Source organism: Acomys russatus, chromosome 1, assembly GCF_903995435.1.
Source record: "Acomys russatus chromosome 1, mAcoRus1.1, whole genome shotgun sequence".
Taxonomy (NCBI): domain Eukaryota; kingdom Metazoa; phylum Chordata; class Mammalia; order Rodentia; family Muridae; genus Acomys; species Acomys russatus.
This window is the reverse complement of record NC_067137.1, coordinates 23,187,275-23,205,694: the sequence shown is the minus strand read 5'-3', so window position 1 is coordinate 23,205,694 and position 18,420 is coordinate 23,187,275.

Genomic DNA, 18,420 nt, shown 5'->3' with positions numbered 1-18,420 from the left:
TACAAAAGCTAGTCCAGGACAAGCAAGGCTACACACAGAGGAACCCTATCTCGAAAAACCAAAAAAGGAAATGCCTAGAAAGAGGAAAGTGTTAGACAAAATTGCCTTTGGAATTGAACCATTCACCTGTCTCTTCTCTTCTGAATCTCATTCAATGGCGCTGTTATGCTCAGAGCAGCCCAGAGCGACCAGGGATGCCCTATGTTGGCCTGTCTGTTCCCATCCCTGTCTCTCTCCCCAGCAAACCATAACCCTGAGTGTGCGTTATTGTTGCCTTGCTTCCCTTGTCTGCCACCTCATCCGCCTGTTGAACTTTACCTCTTCTGCCTTCCTACCTGTGTCTCTCTCTCTTCTCCTCTCCCCTTTCTACCAGTATGGAGACTGAATCTAGGACCTTGCCCATGCTAGGCAAACGTCTGCAACTCATACCCTCAAAATCTAGCATATCACCCTCAAGAATGGTAATCACAGAGAATATCAATTCATGCTAAAAAAAAAAAAAAAAAAAAAAAAAAGAAATGCTATCTTTGTAATATAACCTGAAAAGAACTTAATTCTTGTAGTTTCTGTTTTATTTAGTCAGAAGGAAAAGGGTGTCAGATAAGGGAAAATAGCTAGTAAGTTAAGAAACTAATATAGTTAATAACACCAATAAAAGTCATAAAAATGAACAAAAGCTTTCCGTGGAAGGTTGTAAAAGATTTATAATAACTTTATCTCCATTTTTAAATAAAAGTAGGGCCAGTTGGGATGGCTCATGCCTGCAATTCAGCATTTGGGAAACTATACAGAAGAATTGCTCTAAGTTTGAAGCCAGCCTGAGCTACAATGTGTTATCTTTAAAAAAAAAAAAAAAAGAATTAATTTAAATAAATGAAATAAAAATAAGGTCTGAGGTATAAGTCAGTGGTAGAGTGTGAGTGCTTCATATGCATGAAGCCCTGGGTTTAATATTAACCCCAGTACCAAAATAATAATATCATAATAAAAATAATGTCTCATAAGCTTTACAGTTCTTAGCTGGGGTACAGCATTTGACCTTAAGGGCAAGAAGCTCTGGGTTCAATCCTCAGTACACACACACCACCAGCACTAATACTTCTAAGAGCAATTGGGCATCATGAGACCACCCTAACAGCCCTGAACAGGGCAGAGGACTATTGCAGTTGTTTAGACTAGAACAAGAGAGAAGTCATGTGTTTTGCCTTCAAACCACTCAATTTGTAATAAAACTTCCACTTTAAGTTGGATAATTTTTCTCCACTGGATCATACAAGGTACCATAATAAGGTAATATCAGCTGGGCAGTGGTGCTGCACATCTTTAAACCCAGCACTTGGGAGGCAGAGGCAGGCAGATCTCTATGAGTTCGAGGCCAGCCTGGTCTACAAAGTGAGTCCAGGACAGCCAAGGATACACAGAGGAAAAAAAAAATTTTGTTTTTGTTTTTGTTTTTTTTTGTTTTTTGAGACAAGGAGTTTCTCTATGTATCCCTGGCTGTCTTAGCCTTGAACTCACAGAGATCCACCTGCCTCCCTAGTGCTGGGATTAAAGGCATGCACCACCACGCCAGTCTAGACAAACACCCATGTCAAACCCTGTAAGCCAGATTGTATTTAAGGTTAGGGTATGTTGGAGAGGGACCAGGAAGAGCTGAAAAGACATTAAGGTCTATTGTTCCGTAAAAAAGCAATTACTCGTGTTGATGTTATTTAAAAAACAAAAACCAGTGTTTGTTTTTCTTAGCTTCTCTCTTATCCTGGCTATCACACAAGTGATTGAGACTCTTTTATAATACAAGGCCTCACAACACGATCTGAGCAGTTTAAGTCTGTCCTTAACCCTCTATGCTATCTTGTCTTACTCCCAGCAAACGTCCCAGTGATACTGCACTTTGTAGCTTTCCTCGGATCCAGCTCCTTCCTCCTGATCTTCAGCAACCCTCTGCTTCCGTTCCTAACTCCTCCTCCCCTGGCTGGCAGGAAGCCCAGCACTCTTCTCTCCCCTGCTCATTGACTGGCTGTAAGCTGCTTTATTGACATACAGGGGGACAATTGGGGAACAGAGTTTATACAACATTTAGACAGGAAATCAGAATTTAAACTACAAAATAAGCTTATGCCTATGTACTCAGCTGTAAAAAAAAGAGCCCTCCCTTTACTTTTAGTTTTCAATACAATGCTCCTGCATAAGAGTATTACAGGAGATCCCAAGTAACTGGTCGTTTCTAGCTGTATAGTGTGTCTGAAGTATGCTGAGTTGGCATCGACTAGCACCTGCTACTTTCTGTGTCCGTGGAGGAGGATGGTCACTGCTGAGCTGTTACTCGGAGTGTCCACCAGCTTCCCAATGATATTAGGGCCAGTTTCGTTTTCCCCAGACATTGACCATTAAGCCAGTACTGTGAGTAATCATTCAAATGAAAGGCAGACAGTGAGACACTTCAGAGGGAGTCAGAGGCCAAGGTTGGTGTCAGCAATCAACTGACTGAGGGTCATTTACTCCACCCAGATAGGAATCATGGGCAGATGAGGGGAGGCAGCTGCACAGCTCACTCCTGTACCCTTCTACCTGTAGTAGATAGCTGCAGACAACAGCAGGTCTTATTCTTTGTTCCCTGCTTTTGTGCAGCGAACCTTAGGTGCTGTGACCTTTAGCCTTGTGATAACAATGTTGAGCTTGGATGCAAGTCTAAAAAGCTGGGGTTCCTGGCTACTAATGGTAACTTTTAAACAGCTTTCAAGCTTAAGGTATCAAGATTCCCCAGCCCTGAACAAGGCTGAGCATTATAGCTTTGGGGCCCACAAGAGCCAAGACCTTTAGCCTTTCATCTCTGATAGCTCTCTGGAACTTTCCCAGTGGCCAGGGCCTGTGTGTGTGTGTTTGAGGCGTGGTCTCAGGCCAGCATCTTGGGGGAGGGGGCTCACCATATAGCTCAGGCTAGCAACTGTTTGTATGTGTGTGAGCTGGTGGGGGGCAGGGGGAGGGGGTCCACCTTGTAGCCCAGGACTCAGGCTCGTCTGGGTCTGTCTTGCTGTGTGGCCTCAAACTCGTTATACTGCCTCAGCCTCCTGATGCTGGGATTGTAAGTGTGCCCCACACAACAGGCTAGGCTTCCTCAGCTCTCAGCTCTCAAGCCTTTTTACTTCCGTTGTTGCCAGCTGTCTCTAACTTAACTAATCTCTAGAGCTCCTCAGCTCCCTCTTGTAGCCATTACCACTGTCATTTCTGCCACCATCTCCACAGCTGCCATTGCCAGTCCCTCAGCTTCCACCACTGCTTCTGTTTTTATGGCCAGCCCACAGTACTGACGACAAAGATCAGAAGTAGGCCAGGACAGGCAACTTGGAAGAAGCCTGTTATTGGGCCTCCTGTTGGCAACAACAGTGTGGTAGCACAGGAAGATGACTCCCAGCCAAAGTGAACCAAACAGCTGGCTTATATAGCTAGAAAAGTGGTACTGTGGTTTTGTGCCAATACAATAGACCCGTATGTATATGGAGGACTGTTCACACTAACCATGGCATTGTCCTGGCACCAGTCACAGAAGCCTCTCTGGTGTGCCCAAGGGGAGATGCTCTCCTCTTGACCTGAGTGGTGATTGCAGGGTTATGCAGAGTCCACCAAGACTTATGAGGACAGGAAAATCTTTGAAACAGGTGTGCCTAGGGTTCTGTCTTCGGGAGGTAAAACTTTACAGCAAGCAGCTAGATTGCTGTGCGGCTTCCCCAGCTGCTAGTCTGAGGGCAGTCAGCTGACCGCTTAGCTGATTGCCCTTCCATGAAAAATCGAGGGAACAAGGCAGGTATCTAGTAGCTCTCTGGAGGGCAAGCTGCCCTATCTCAAATTATCTACAGGAAAGCTAAACACAAGAGTGCTTATAATAAGGATGTCTTAACATCGATAGTGATTCTTTAGTTTTTAATAGTGCTTAACACCTGCCCAGAGCCCCAGGAGGGTGGTTCCCCCAAATCAGTCTCAGTAGGAAAGCCACAGAATAGGAATTTATTTAAACATGTATGCTTACCATTCGTGTTTGAAAGATGAGCGATTGTTTCTTACAGTGATTACTGATGAGGGTGGCCGTTAAGTAAAAGGAGTGTTCAAACTGATCTCAATCAGGGAGGCGAGTCAGCTGGTAAAAGCATTTACCATGCCAACCTGAGGACCTGACCCCGCATGGTAGAAAGAGAGAATCGAGCCCCAAAAGTTATTCTCTCACCATGCATGCACACACATGCACCTGTGCTTGAACACATACGTCATACATATACACAATAATAACTAATGGAATTTTAATGACTGATCTCAGACAAAGTTGTATACGTGACCGTTTAATTTTCAGCTTTTTGGAAGCACTGAGGGTGATCGAACAGCTGCAGTAATTGACACCTACTCCCCAATATTCCTCCCCATTTTAGCCGCACCCAAATGGAGTCAAAGCACAGAGTTTCGAGATGAGCTGTGGTGCCGTGCATCCAGGAGCTCTTGGGTGCCTTTCCCTTTATTTCTGATTCCAAACCCTAGTCCTGTCTAATAACAGTCCTGCAGATAAAGTCACATGTAACCACTACCATTCGGTTTACTTTCCTGTGTCTGTTTTTATCCTCATGAGCCACTGGATGATTGACTCAGCAGTCCTTTGGTTTGAGAGCTATATCAAGGGCAATAGTAAAGACAAACTAAATGGAGCAGGAGACGAGGGAATTTTGCTATGGTCCACTCTCCTCTAGGATTTCTGGAAGAGCCAGAGCAGTAATTGAAGCCACAAGATTGTCAACACAAATAGTAAGTAAGGCTCTGAAATCACTCTTTTTGGGCCCAGGGCTATGCAGCTTGCTTAACCAAAATGCAAGTTTTAACTGGCTTTATTCTTAGGAAATAAGACTTAGGAATATGAAACAATGTGTAAAGGTAAGTACTTCAGGATTCCTTAGTGTGTCTTCCTTGGATAGTAACCATGTGCTAGCTACAAAGAGAGCCAAAGTCTGTGGAGAAATACAAAGTAAGTTACTGTTGCAACTTGTGAAGAGCCAATACCATCCTGCATCACAATTCTCCCTTCTATCCTAACCCTCTTGTCCCTGTGAAAGTATGAGATACACTTTCTTGGATGGAGAACCACTTTAAAGGTAGGAATTGGGACCATCATTTGAAAAGAGTTTGAATGAATACTCTGAGATCCTTCAGGCGTTAACTTTAATATTTTGATGAATAATCTAAAGATGGGATACAGAGGTAACTAAATTATAAATGAAGGGTGAAGACATGGCTCAGTGATTAAAAGCACACACTGCTCTTGCAGAGAACCTAAGTTCAATTACCAGCACCCATTCACGTGGCTCACAAACTCCTGTAACCCCATTCCCAGGGGATCTGATAAGGATTACAAATTCAAGGTCAGCCAGGGCTACATAGAGTGACCCTGTCTAAGGAGGAGGAGGAGGAGGAAGAGGAGGAAGAGGAGGAGGAGAAGAAAATATAGCACACATACACAAAGGCCTCACCTTAAAATACTTGCAAATGACAGCTGGCTCATTCCTGCACTAAGAAGGCTATAGCAGGAGGATCACCATAAGTCAAAGACCATCCTGAGCTACATAGTTCCAGGCTAAGCCAGGGTAGAAAGAAAAGAAAAGAAAGGAAGGAAGGAAGGAAATGTGCTTTATAACAATATAACAGATTCCTCAAAACTTAATAACCTAAAATTCCTCCCTGGCACCTGTTACATTTTCTCATAAGCCTGTGTGTCAGCCATTTGAGATGCACTTAATGGAGTATCTTCTTCTGATATTATTTGCTAAATCATAATTATTTCACAAGGATGCATTATGTTGCACACCTTAAACATACACATTTTTATCTGTCAGTCATAGTTCTTGTTTTTATGAGCCTTTCCTTTCAGCACACATATGCATACTCACACCACATACTGAATATATATACTGTACAGGCACACAGCACACACTCAGGCTAAACACATACACACACATACGCACACAAACACACACACTCTGCATTACTCACTAAGCCCCAGACAACTGACTATGTACAACGTATTCATTTGTTTATACCTGATTAACTCCGTCTAAGCCTTCCAGGTTCAGCTTGTTCATTTTCTTCTATAAAAGTAATTTTTATTCTCCTGGCTCAATTGTCTGGGAGGTTTACTGCCTTCTTCTGCTAACCTAGGCCTAGTTCTGGAAGTTTGTAGCCTCCATACAATTTAACCTAGGTCTAGAATGTTTTCAGCCTCTGAGACTTACTTCCTAATAAGCTCATCCTTACTTGTTCTTACTGAGCTCTGGTCTGGCTAGTTCAACTCAGCCTTTCTGGCTCAAACTCTTCTCCCAGCTGACTTATACAATCTGGCTCTCTCTTGGCCCAGAATTGCTCTGCTTGGCTTCAAATTAACTCAGTAATCTGCTCTAATCTTCTGGCTTCTCATTTTCTGGCTTATTCCATCTTCACCTGAGTTCTTTCTCTGCAACCCATTTCTCTATTACTGTCCTGGTAAAACTGCCTCCTCTCTCTCTGGAAAACTGCCTCTTAAGTAGCTTCCCCTTCCTCTCTCTCTTCTCTTGAGAGTTGGGTGTATCCTATTGTGTCAAATCTTCTCTGATTCATCACCTTTTCTGCCATTCTATTAGACATCATTTTCGAACATGGGTGCTTCCTTCTACAAACTAACTTTTGCTTCATTTGGGATTAGAGGACTATACCACCATGCCTGGACCTAAGCTTTTCTTTACCTGATACTTGCTCTATACCAGGCTGGCCTTGAACTCAGATTTGTTTGCCTTTGTTTCCTGGATTAACGATATGTTTATATTCCAGCCAGATCACAGAGCTCTAGAAGGTCTTTGGATGTGATCTCTTGCCAGAACAGCTATGTTCTGGATTAACATTCCTCTACAACTTTCCCCTTTCTGTTTAAGCTAAAAAGTATACACAGTTTAAATTTTACAACAGAAACAATAGCCAATCTCACAGATGTAACAGTCAAAATGTCCTTATGAAGATCAGCTCAGCCACTGATGTGATGATCCTCCCTAACTGCAGTCCCCATCATCTGTCCTTCAGCAACAGTGCATTTCAGATCAAGGTTCTCCAGGCTGCCAGTCTGATGAACTGTGCGTCCCTCTTCAGCTGTTTTGTTACACTGTCTCCATGCAGAGGACTCAGCTTTCTGCATCATCTGCACTGCTATCTTTCTGCATGTCTTCCTTGGGTTGTGACTTTTATTTGGAAGCTCTCAAGCTCTCTCTCTCTCTCTCTCTCTCTCTCTCTCTCTCTCTCTCTCTCTCTCTCTCCCCCTCCCTCCCTCCCTCCCTCTCCCTCTCCCTCTCCCGCTCCCTCTCTCTCTCTCTGGGAGCAGGGGTGGTGTCCAGCAGGGTTTCTCTCCATAGTCATGACCGTTCTGGATTCACTTTGTAGACCAGGCTGGCCTCTAACTCACAGAGATCCGCCTGCCTTGGCTAGGAGTATAGGCATGAACTACCACTGCCTTTCTCAAATTTTTATCTTAGCTCCAATTACTCCAACTCTTAGGGATTTAGAATCAAGTTTGATCTGTGCTAAACCTTTAAAGTTAGCTAAAACATTTCAAATCCTTTAACTGTATTTTTCATACCAAACCACAAAAATATCCTTTTTATTTAAGAAGAAAGCTTTCGTCTTATATGTTAGTTTGAACTGAATGACCAAGCTGCCCGATGAACTCAGAGATCCACCCGCCTCTGCCTCCTGTGTCCCAGGACTAAAGGTGTGCGACACCACCCTAGGCCCAAACTTAAATAAACAAACAGACAAGCTAAACCTCAAACTCACATCCGTTCCCACCTCTGGTTCTCAAGAACGCCAAGAAAAGTTCTTGTGTCTCAGTTTCCACCTCACATCACCTAGACTTGTCCCTCTGTCCTCCCACAGTGTCTCAAGCATGCCACTTTTGCCCTTCTTACCTGGACCCTTCACCCTGTCTAGTCGTCTAGAGGCCCTCAGTAAGATTTCCCTGAAGTAAAACGAATCTCACGTCTTAATAAAGGAGTAGATGCGTGTTGCCCCCATCAGCCAGTGCTAAAGCAGTATTCGTACTACTTCATACTCACTTTAAAATGATTTAACATTGGGAAATAACCCAAGGGGGGAACTTGTTGCAAAAATGGAAGGGACCCTGAGACATTACGAACATGTCGGATAGGCTGACAGGAAGAATAGTAGCTGAGAAACCCCAGACAGCATGAGGACAAAGTCTGGTCAGCAGAAGGGTAAAGACAAGGCAGAGAGGTGGGGCTTTTGGCTTCTGTCTTCAACCTCCAGGGAGGGGAGGAGGTCCAGGTTCACCACTGACAGACAGTGATTCAGTCAATCATGTCCACATAAATGAAACTTCCTTTAAAAACCCAAGAGGGCTGGGTTTGGGAAGCTTCTAGATTGCTGAACTTGTGGAGGCTTCTAAAGTCGGTATACCCAAAGAGAAGAGGGATTCTCCTGTGCCTTCCCACATCACTTGCCTCCTGCATCTCTTCCTTATACAAACTGCTCTATGGATAAAAAGGAGTGCAAGTGCTTCTCTGAGTTTTCGTGAACAGCTCTGGCAGGTTAATCCAAGGAAGGTGTCATGGGAGTCTTGGATAGCCACTTGGTCAAAAGCACGAGCAAACAAACCTGGGGCCTGAGACTGGCATCAGGATTAGGCAGCAGCCTTGCAGGGTGAGCCCTGGGGATCTGAAGTGTCTTCAGGCAGATAGGGCCAGAAGTGAGTAGATGAGAAGATACCCCACCAGTGTGTGCTGCAGAATCAATAGATGCTTGCTGGATGTAGGGGGACATCTACATCCCATCTAATGTCAGAAGTGGATTGTTGGGAGAGTAAGAAAAACGATCCTGCCTTTCCTGTAGCATGACAGCGAGCCATTTTTATAACTGCAGAAGACAAGGAGTAGTCATGTGTCCAGTTAAACGAAAACCCGAACTATAGTGAATTAATGTAATAGAGCACAGGATTCCCTTTTAAAAAGGTAAATAAATTAGGGACAGAGAAAGGTAATAAGCAGTTTTGTGTATTTCCTGGGGAAATGTCTACCTCCAAATTGGGGTGATGCCTCCAACACCCCAAAGAATGATATATGAAAATCCAACGTGAAAAGGAGAGTGATTTTATTAAGAGTTGCTTACAGAGTGGCACACAACTACTCGTTTACTGGAAATCCACACCTTCCACCCACAAAATTTCTATTTTTTGAGGTTCTAAAGCTAAGGGAAAATTGAAACAAACCTGGGCTTGGAGCACCACCTAGTGTTAGAACAGAAGACATGACTACAGGCTCCCACACACCTAGAACAAAACAAGGCTGGGAAATGTACGTTTATTATTTGGTCTACTCTGCTCTTCTTCTTTTGCTATTACTATTAACGTGTGTGTGTGTGTGTGTGTGTGTGTGTGTGTGTGTGTGTGTATTCACATGCCTGCAACAACAACACACACACGTACAGATGTTGAGAACTTGTGAGAACAAACATGTGGACAGGGAGCCTGGGGGTGGTGGTACACGCCTTTAATCCCAGCACTATGGGAGACAGAGGCAGACGGATCTCTGTGAGTTCGAGGCCAGCCTGGTCTACAAAGTGAGTCCAGGTCAGCCAGGGCTACACAGAGAAACCCTGTCTTCAAAAACAAAAAACAAAAATACAGCTTGAGGCACGGGCATTGAGCCCAGATCATCAGGCTTGGCTTACAAGCACATTTTCTTACTGAGACATTTTGCTGACTCTTCCTTTTTACCAAGGTTTTTCCTGTCCACCACAAATACTCTCTAGCCATGGAAATCATGGCTTGATAGGCGGTTGTAGTTTAGATTGGATTCCGAGGACCAAAGTCTACACAGTCTTGGTAAGAATAGAGGGAAATCGAAATTCATGCTCTTCAAGTAGACATGTAAAATGGTTCAGTATCTATGGGGAAATGTTTGCTAACTCCTCAAAAATATAAGCATACACTTTCCACATGACCCCTTAGTTCGCTCCTAGCTACACACTCCAGAGCATGTCCCAGATGCTGTGGGAATTCACAAAACGACTGCCCAGAACCTGGTGCCTTGGGATGTGATGCTCCCTGAGACATCCCTCAGAGCTCCCATCCCTCCCATTTCCCCCTGTCTCTCCATGCCAGTGCTGACAGAGGCTTTACAAAGCCCCTGCCTGCCTGATGTCCTGTCCCACCTCCAGCCCTCCTCAACCTTCTGTTAACTAAACTCACACTAAAAGAGTGTGAGACCTGCCGAACCGTAGGTCCAATACTGTCCTCTGTTTTGGTCTCAGAATCATTTATAAATCATTGCCCATTCTGCAGAACAAACAGATTTTGTTCCAGACCATTGTGTGTCCTCCAAGACCTAAAAACTGTGTACTGTTCCCCTGACAGCCTGTGCTCCTGTCTCCCCTATAAAAAGACATGTATGCAAACTTGTGAGCACTTTGACCAGAAGATAAATCACACACCTGGAACTTTTATCATTTATTAATTTTTTGCAGATTGTAAATCTGTTTGTTTTTTATTTACGGTCTCTCTGCATAGCTCTGCCTGCCCTGAAATTTACCATGTAGACCATGTAGGCCTCTAACTCACAGAGAGCCACCTGCCTTTGATTCGCTCTCTCGTGCTGGGATAAAAGGTGTGTGCTACCATACACAGATGGATTATAAATCTAAGCATCTATCTTGTCTCCCATATAATCTTTGTCAGTTTATCCTGAGGAGCATCAGAAGGTAGAGAGAAGCAAGACAGGTGGTGCATTCCCATCTTTGGGAAGATGAAACAGAAGAGTCCATCACAAGTTCAAGGTCAGCCTGGCCTACAGAGTGAGCTCCCTGGTCCAAAACAAACAAAAAAGAAAGCAAGCAAAGGAATAAACAAACAAAAAAGCCACATGGAAAGTCAAGCGCTGACTCTTGATTTCCAAACCCTTCTCTTTATACAGGCACAGCCTGGCAGTAAAGACTTTTCCTTTAGAAAGTCAAGCCTGGGACTGTGTTAGGAATAATATTCTGTATTTTTGTTTGTTTGTTTTAAGGCATCTGAAGTCAGGGCACTGTATAGTCAGCTATAGCTATCACCACTTCTCTGTCTCCGGGATGCCCTTGATCTAAAAGGAAATCAAGGAATCGCTCCCTGGGACAAATTCATTCCCCCCCCCCCCCATCTCTCTCTCCCTCCGTCTCTCTCTCTCTCTCTCATGTTTTCAATGATGTCCTATTTTTTCTTATTTCCTCACCTCAAGTTTTTTTAAATCTTTATTTCGACCCTGTTTCTCAGATCAGTAACCACAAAGAGTAAGCACTTCTTTTTGTTTGTTTGTTTTGTTTTTTGAGTCAGGGTTTCTCTGTGTAGTCTTTGATGTCCTGGACTTGCTTTGTAGACCAGGCTGGCCTCAAACTCACAGTGATCTGCCTGCCTCTGCCTCCCAAGTGCTGGGATTAAAGGCATATGCGAGCAAGACTAGCTCAGTAAGTATTTCTATGATCTCAAACAGTCTTTGTTTAAAGAAGCTCTTTTGCCACCTATGCATAGTCAGCGTTGACCAACCAGTTATGTCTCACTCGGTCTCTTTCACAGACTCAAATGTCAAGTACGGCTTTAAAAACTGGGATAGAGTTTCGCTCTTATGCCTTATGATATCCTCTCTGCAATGCTGAAGGCCTCTTAGCCTCAGAGTTCCTGTTTTTTTCTTCTCTGCGTCCTGCACACAGCTCACTAGAACCATCTATCTTTACTTTTTTCTAACAAAACTTTTGCCTCCTGTCTCCCTCTGTCAGTGGTGGCCACATCTGAGACCTTCCTCCTGATCTTCACGTGAGATAGGAAGGGAAATCCTGTGGTAAATATGGCTTGTTCTTGTTTCACGGCTCTTTCCTCCTCACTCTACTGATTGGCTTTGTTTGGCTGTTGTTTTTCTTTCTTTCTTTCTTTCTTTCTTTCTTTTTTTTTTTCAGTTTTTTTTAGGGTTCCTCTGTGTAACAGCCCTGGCTATCCTGGACTCACTTCGTAGACCAGGCTGGCCTTGAACTCACATCAAACTGCCTGCCTCTGCCTCCCTAGTGCTGGTGTTGTTTTTCTTTTTTCTTTTCTTTTCTTTTTTTCCCTCTTTGGTTTTTCTAAGACAGGATCTCTCTGTGTAGTCTTGGCTGTCCTGGACTCGCTGGCCTCGAACTCATAGTGATCCTCCTGCCTCTGCCTCCCAAGTGCTGGGATTAAAGGCATGCACCATGATGCCGGGCTGGTGTTGTTTTTCTTAAAAGCTTATTTTTCAGTTATTTTTAGGTGTGTGTGTGTGTGTGTGTGTGTGTGTGTCCATCCTTAGAGGACAGAAGAGGGCATCCATTCCCCTGGAGCTGAGTTACAGACAGTTGTGAGCTTCCAGATGTGGGTGCTGGGAACTGAACTCAGGACGTCTGCAAGAGCAGTAAGCACTGTTAGCCACTGCGCTATCTCTCCAGCCTTCACTCCTCTGTTTTTAACCACTGGTCATGTCATTCTCTTTGCTGTAATCTTTGCTTGATGTACTGTGTTATAAATCTGTACCACTGAGTGTCAGCTTCATGTGTCTGTCTAAAGCGTGGGAAAATTCCCATAAGACATGATGGAGAAGGTTCTCAGAAAGAAAACTATTCTCTGAAAAGCCTTGACTCAGCTGACAGGAGACCCAGTCCCTGGCTTCCTCCTGGAGAGTCTTGAATGCGGCACAGAGATGGCCAGAGGTGGCCCTTTCCTTTTCTTCTTTCAGCTAAGCACACTCGAGCACCCCTCCCTTCCACACAGTGAAAGATTTGCTCAGAATCACTAACCAGAGTGAACGTCCACTGAGGACGACCAACCAGACTCATGCCTAGGAGTCCCGAGGCACACTCCACACCCAAGGATCACCAACACCCCTCCATGCTCAGGGGGTCATGAACCGGTGAACTGGTAGATTCCCGGGTTTTCTTCTTGGTCTCGTTGCTTCCTTAGCCTGAGGGGCTCAGTGGCTCCTCCCAGATGAAAGGTGGAAGTGCCACCAAGGTGCTGCTGGAAACCCTGCTACTGGTGGCCCATAAGACTGTGGACCGGAGGGGGGGGGTGTCTATGTCCTCTCAAAGCTATGAGGAGACAGACAGACAAGTTGAGGACAGATCCAAGCTGTGGCAGCTTCGGAATCCAGAGGCCAGCTTTCAGGAGTGCTTTGACTTGAGGATGAGCCAGGTCAGACAGCCTAGAACCCACCTGTGTGACTTCCCTTACCGGGCCTCCAGCCGAGCTTCTAGAATACCCAGGTCTGCTCTCCTCTCAGCTTTTGTTCTTCCCACTGACGCTCATTTAAAACAGACCCCTTTCTGCGCTTATCAAAGGCAGCTGGTGTCTTTCTCCCTCCTCCTTTCCTCTCTCCCCTCCAGCAGGGACTAGAAAAACTAACAAAACAAAACAAAACTACAGAGATTATGACTTCCCCTAGGTGTGGGTAGGGGTGCCTGTGTCATTTAGGGGGAGCACCAGGCCCTTTCTGAGAGCTAGTACATTTTCTCCTAGATGCCTTCTGGAAATCCTTCGGACATTCGAGAGGGCTCATCAGGTGACCTACAGTCAGAGTTCCAAAATTGCCACTCTAATGAAATGTGTCAGCACCAGGTATGTGGCTGTGTGTTTATAGGGGACATCTTTTTGTTGTTGTTTTGTTTTTTGAGACAGGGTCTCTCTGTGTAGCCCTGGCTGTCCTGGAACTCACTCTGTAGACCAGGCTGGCCGTGAACTCAGAGATCCACCTGCCTCTGCCTCCCAAGTGCTCAGATTAAAGGCATGTGCCACCACCTCCTGGCTTGCAGGGGACATCTTGAGAGTAGAGGAGACTCTGTGAGATGTGTTAACATGGCAAGAGTGACAGGGCCACGTGTTGGAAGGTCTTGGTTGTTTACTCCTATGTTCTTCTTTGGTCTCTTTTCACGGTGATCACTGGTGTCCTGGCCTCTGACTCACTCTCAGCCTGGAGAAGAAAGGCCAGGTGCACTTGGTCGGCGGGCAGACCCTCGGCATCATTGCCATCATGGATGGAGTAGAATGCATCCACGCCTTTGGTGCTCATGGGCCCTGGTCCTCATGGTCCTTCGGATTCCAACCATCCCAGCCCATTGGTCCACTATGAGAACATTTTCCTACAAACCCAAAGGTTCTCCGGTGCCTATCTGTCCTGCATAAGGAGGCATTTCAGTCAAAAGCTTCCTTGGCTTGAAGCATCAAATTCCACCTCCGTCCTTGATCTCTCTGTTCCCACCCCGGTGCCTAACTAAAGCCTCCCTCATCGCTTATCACTCACCCACATCCCACTTTCTGACCCCATCACAGCCCTTGAAGTCTAGAGCCTTCCTTTCTCCTACAGCCCACAACTCTTTTCTCTCTGATCTTAAACTTCCCAGATTTTTGAGATGTCCGTGGCTTTCTCATTGGTGACCACAATGACATGTTTAATGAGAAAGCAGAGCTCGTGGACCAGGTTGGAAGAGGGCAGGCTTTGGGAAGTTGTGGGACTCAATGGTCTGCAGAGAGCAGTAGGGGGTGGGGCCTGGAGGTGAGGGAATATGAGGGATGAACAGTCCCAAGGAGGAATGTCGGTGAGAGGTGATGGCGAGCTGAGGGAGTGGGGTGTGGAAGGCTTTGGGTTTGCTCAGCTTTAGTCCACTGACCTGCTACATCACCGTTGGCAAAATGCTACCATTCTGAACCCTGATTCTTTTCAACTGAAATCAAAAGGACAGTATTAGATGTCCCCTAAGGTCCCCTCTAGGCTTCGAGTCTGTGCTCTTGGGTGTCCTGCTGAGAGCAACTCTCCCATCTTCTGTCCCAGTGTTCCCAGTTCACCTTCTCCCAGGATGACTTCCTGACTTCCATCCTGCCATCCCTCTCAGAAATTGACACTGTGGTCTTCATTTTCACCCTGGATGGTGAGAGGGCAAGGGCTGGTTTAGAGGAGCTGTCATTTCTCTGAGTCTCAGGGTGCCTTGTCAGAGGGAGGCTGTCTTAGTTAGGGCTGCTATTGTTGTGATAAAACAGCATGACCAAAAGCAACTTGGGTAGGGAAGGGTTTATTTTGCCTTACAGTTCATAAGTCTATCTCGAGCGAAGTCAAGGCAGGAACCTGGACACAGGAACCGCAGCAGAAGCCATGGGCGAGTGCTGCTTACTGCCTTACTCCTCATGCCTGGCCCAGTGGGCTTTCCTATGACACTCAGGCCCACCAGCCCAGGGTGGCACCGCCCACCATGAGCTCTGCCAATTAACCAATCAAGAAAATGCACCACAGGCTTGCCCCCAGGCCGGTCTGATGGGGGCCATTTTCTCACAAGAAGTTCCCCCTCTCCAAATGATTCTGGCTTGAGACATAAAACTATCAGCACAGAGGGACTGAGCAAGTGTTCTGGCAGGACCTCAGGGTGGCAGGAGGAACAGTTTCATAGCCTTTTAACTCCAATATCTCCTCTCCTATCTAGATGACCTCACAGAAGCTGGTGGAGCGGGTGAGAGAGAAGAGCTCCAACATCCAGGCCCTGGTGCACAGCTCTGTGGGACAGTCCTTGCCAGTGAGTGTCCAGCACCAGGGAGAAGATGGGGGCGTGGTGCAGCCAGGCCTTCTAAACAGACCACTCCTGTTTACCTCTGTCTCCTCAGGCCCCTCTAAGGAAACTCTTTCCCGCCGTCATCAACATCACCTGGCCGCTTCTTTTCTTTGACTATGAAAGGAGCTACATCCAGGTAGGCAGGGAGGAGAAGGTAATGTCTACAGTGCGGCTTAGAAGGAGATGAGCCCAAAAGACACAAAGCTACATGGGGAAAAGTCAGAGTCTTTGTCTTCTCCCCTCCCCCAGTTGGGTAAATTCTCAAATTATCGGGCCTCTTAAGAGAGTTGCCAAGGCAACAGGTTTAGTTCTTTCTAGGAATATATAGAAAGGGCAGGACAGGCCACAATCATCTCATGTTCATTTGTTCTTTGGGACAGGTTAATTGTTGTTACTGAAGTCATTGTCACCACCCAAAAGCCTTTAAGGCACTTGCTTTTGCGTGGCACACTGTGCTTACCCTAACGCAGCTATTGTGCTGGTGGAGTCTGAGCTTAATAGTGGAACTATAATCCGGGAGATGCACTGAGAGGAAGCAGGGGAAGGCAGCAGTTTGTATGCACTTGCAGTTTGGTTTGGAGTGAACATCAGGAAATCTGGGTGCCTGTGCAGCTCTGCCATTTAGCCCAAGAAAGAAAACAGCTTTATCCCTCTGGGCTTTCCTTTTCTCACACATGACCTGCCCACCCTCTATTGGGCAGAACCAGGGCCTAGAAGGGGTCTGGGGGAGGTGTGGTCTTTTATCATTATTCAAACGACTTCCTTCTGGAAGCTTCCAGAGCTGACGAGACACAGGCAGCACACAGCCTCACTGAACTCAGAGCTCTTACAGAAATGTCTCTCTCCCTAACAGGAAATCCACTATCCTTCTTTGTCTTTGCTAATCAGTGGCGATCCGTGTCACATCTCTGCTTCTTGGCACATTTCCCACGGTCACCTTCCCCTCCGACATCGCCTGTTTTTGAGGAAATCTTCTCCAATTAACTTCTCATTGCCTTGCCTCTCCATGTTATATTCTTCTCCACACTTACACAATCGTGATGCCTAATACAAACATAGCCCGTTATACCCCTGGGAACATTTCCTGTGTCTTACCTCAGTTCTCGTAGCGGTCTCCTAAGGTGTGTGTGCTCAGTTTCGCCATCCCCCAGCCCCTCATCTCTGCTTTTTAAAAATTTTTTTATTTATTTAAGTAATTTATTCAGATTACATCTCATTTGTTATCCTCTCACCCCTCTCTTTCCATTCCTCCTCCCTCCCTCTTTCATCCTATTCCCCTCCCCTAGGTCTGTGTCAGAAGGGGACCTTGTCCCCCATTATAAGATCACAGCCTATCTGGTCTCATCTGGATAGCCTGCTTACTCTTCTGAGTGTCACCAGGTCTCCCCACCACAGGAAAGTAGTCAAATATGGGGTACCAGAATTCATGTCCGAGTCAGTCCCCTCTCTCCACACAATTGTGGAGAATGTGCTGTCCATTGGCTAGATCTGGATAGGGGTTCTAGGTTTACTGCATGCATTGTCCTTGGTTGGTGCCGTAGTTTGATCTGACCTGCCTGGGTTCAGATCCGCCAGCCTTAATAGTCTTCTTATAGATCTCTAGGACCCTCTGGATCCTTCTATTTCCCCCATCCTTCCTTACCTCCCTCACCTAGAGTCCCAATAGGAAGTCCCATTATCCATCCCAATCTCCAGCTAAGTGAAGATTTTCATGGGATATCTCTGTTGGTCTAGTGTCCAGTTAAAAGGGAGTATATGCCATGTGCCTCTTTCTGGGTCTGGGTTAACTCACTCAGGATTATCATTTCCAGTTCCATCCATTTGCCTGCAAATTTCAGGATTTCCTTGTTTTTAATAGCTGAGTAATATTCCATAGTGTAAATGTACCACAGTTTCTTTACCATTCTTCAACTGAGGGACATCTAGGTTGTTTCCATGTTCTGGCTATTACAAGTAAGGCTGCTATGAACATGGTTGAGCACGTGTCCTTGTTGTGTGGTGGAGCATCTTTTGGATACATTCCAAGGAGTGGTATAGCTGGGTCTTGAGGAAACCCTATTCCCAGTTTTCTGAGAAAGTGCCAGTTTGATTTCCAAAATGGTTGTAAAAGTTTGTACTCCCACCAGCAATGAAGGAGTGTTCCCCTTTCTCCACATCCTCGCCAGCCTGTGCTGTCACTTGAGTTTTTTATCTTAGCCATTCTGATGGGTGTAAGATGGAATCTTAGAGTCGTTTTGACTTGCATTTCTCTGATGACCAAGGACATTGAACATTTCTTTAAGTGTTTCTCAGCCATTCGATATTCCTCTGTTGAGAATTCTCTCTTTAGTTCTGAGCCCCATTTCTTAATTGGGTTATTTGGTTTGGTGGTATTTAATTTCTTGAGCTCTTTATATATTTTTGATATTAGTCCTACGTCAGATGTAGGGTTGGTGAAGATCTTTTCCCAGTCTATAGGCTGTCACTTTGTTTTGCTGACAGTGTCTTCTGCCTTACAGACGCTTCTCAGCCTTATGAGGTCCCATTTATTAATTGTTGACCTTAGAGCCTGGGCTGTTGGAGTCCTGTTCAGGAAGTTGTCTCCTGTGCTGATGAGCTCAAGGCTCTGCTTTTCTTTTTCTTCTATCAGATTTAGTGCGTCTGGTTTTATGTTGCGGTCTTTAATCCACTTGGACTTGAGTTTTGTGCAGAGTGATTCATCTCTGCTTTTAACGTAGTGACATTTATTTAAATTCTGTCTCTATTCAAATATATGAGTTGTTTTCCTGAGTGACTTTTAAT